The following is a 2537-nucleotide window of genomic DNA, read 5'->3' on the forward strand; positions in this document are numbered from 1 at the left end:
CTGCTATATTTGCCGCTATTAAAGTACGAAGCTCTATAAATCTTCCGCAGTCAAAAACTGGATTTATTTAAAGCTAAGAATTTGATTTACCGCCAAGTCCGACCAGCTTGTAGCGATTTTGCTTCCACTAGTCGCCTACCGCACCTCCGACAGCCTGGGAGTTCCAGTCTAGGGCTGCTTTTATGATATCTCCATGCGTTTTTCGCAGTGTGTGACCGATCCACTTCCACCTTCGCCGTCGAAATTGAAGATGGGCCGTTATTTGCTTCGTCAATGCCCAGAGATCGGTGTTAGTGATGATATCAGGCAAAAAAACGCGCACAATTTTGCGAAGACTGTGATTGATAAATACTTGGAGTCCTTGTTTATCATGCATCGTTATGTTTCATTCCTCACACCCATACAGAAATACCGACTTTTCATTAGATTCAAAGATTATCAATCTTACGCCGATAAATTGAGCTGAGGCAATGGAGCGCAAAACGCTCATTTCAACAACTTAGTTACTCTGGTGGGTTAAAGTGAAATTATTTAACCTCCCACTATTGAGCGAAGAAAATCGCTGCACGACATTGGGACCCTGCTTACCGGCGGAATGTCAGGTCAAAAGTATCAATTGACAGAAAAATAAGCGCTGTAAATTTGGAGGTGATCAAATTTGTACTGGGGTAGTGAGTTACACCAGGGCTCACATTAAAAAGAGCAATGCACCCGCTGGTAGTTTTGAACAGAAGTTCTTGAATCGCATTGGAATTGTATGTGAATCCGGGAACCTCTATGGACTCATCTCAGGTTAGGTTAGATGGGGGCTTCTAAGAATAAGAGGGTTCATTTGGTCTGGAATCAATCTTACATCAAGTGTACTAATCTTGTGTAGCCACCTCTCATACATTATCCCAGCAGCAGCTGGAAAGCTGTAAATCGCGAAATGCCCTACTTGGCTTCCTTTCGCTCCTAGGGAATTCTTATGCTCAAGCAAAATTCTCTAATAATGAAGTTCCGCGCTTCAACAGAATAGGAAAAGTCTTTCTTGGCGGCAGTTAAATTAGAAAAAGTTATAACTAAGGAAGGCATATCTAATTCAAAGAAAAATAATCACAATAAATAAGAAAATTATAGGCCAAAAGGGAAGAGAAAAGTCTTACCATAGGGGTTTGTTATAAGCTGAGAATGCAAGGAACCGGAAACGTGCTGAAGTCTCATATGTTTGAGAAAATAAAAGGAAGGTGCGCATGTCACGGTACCGCTAGTTCGTTCTTAGTTCGCTATTTTGTCCCTTTCCTTTAGTTCTCTTTATCAGCTCATCTGAAATGTCGTCACGTCATAATTATCTGCGTAATCTTGCATTCCATTTCTTTCGATTGATAGTTCTATAATGGAAATCAAATCCACATATTGAGAATAACTCGTAAGACGCTTTGGGAGTGTCGTGCTGAAGCTCCCCTATAGTCCAAAACTGGTACGAAGTCATTACCAACTGCGGGTGAAAAATTCGCCTCGAGAGATGTTTATGCAACTCGATAGTCTCTAATTTTCTACTAAGAAAGGACCGAGAGTTGCTTTAAAAGAGACATACTATACTAGCAACGAGCCTAAGAATGCAGTGGTGCATATTTCACTTACCTCAGATCACTCTGAACATATTATGTATAATTTATCCTTCAAAACCATGAAAAAGTGAGAGACTTCATTTCACTCCACTTTATATCATAAAACAGGAGCATTTTTCTTTATTATGTTCAGGAATCGAATCCTTCCTCGCGCAGGTAATCTGCTTTCAAAATGGTCAACTTTGTAAGAATATGAACTGAGTAAAATATCTGGTCTATGATGAATTAGTTAGGCACAACGCTGAAGTTATGAGGTTAACTTTCATACCTGGAGAGCACTGGACTGCTGACATCCGCGAAAGAAGGCCGGGAATCCGTTTAGAGTGCTTATTGAATTTCATGGACTTTCAGAACCCAAGAACTAGATTACCCATCTCCGAAGGTTCCTGACAACTCTAATACGAGCTTAGAACAGTTTTCGCTTTATGTTTAAGTCATTTTTATATTGGGAGATATTCTGAAATTGATGTGCTGGAGATATTCTTAGCTCAGATTCGCATTCACTACATTAAAAATATTCGAAAAAGTGTAGAGCCTTGGTTCAAAATGTTATACTCATAGACTATTGATTGTTTTGATTGTAGATGATCTGCATTTGTCAGACAGCCGAATTCCACTTTAGAAACTTTCAGTTGCAAATCTCACTAGAAATTGTATGACAACAGCATTTAATTTATAATATTATTATTATTATTTGAAAAAGGCGAGCTAAGAAGCATAGAAAGTTTAGTGACTCCTAAAACACTCAGGCTAAAAGGGCCATTGGAATAAAGCACTGGAAAATGGAAGGCTAGATAGTCAAGAAAGAAAGGAGGAGAGTAACAGACAGGAAGATATAGGATAGAATAAAGTGAGAGAGAGAGAGAGAGATAGCTAGTCGTGTGAGAACTTTCCAGATTCTTTGGCAAATCTTAAAATATCCACTAG

Source organism: Anastrepha ludens, chromosome 3 (assembly GCF_028408465.1).
Source record: "Anastrepha ludens isolate Willacy chromosome 3, idAnaLude1.1, whole genome shotgun sequence".
NCBI lineage: Eukaryota > Metazoa > Arthropoda > Insecta > Diptera > Tephritidae > Anastrepha > Anastrepha ludens.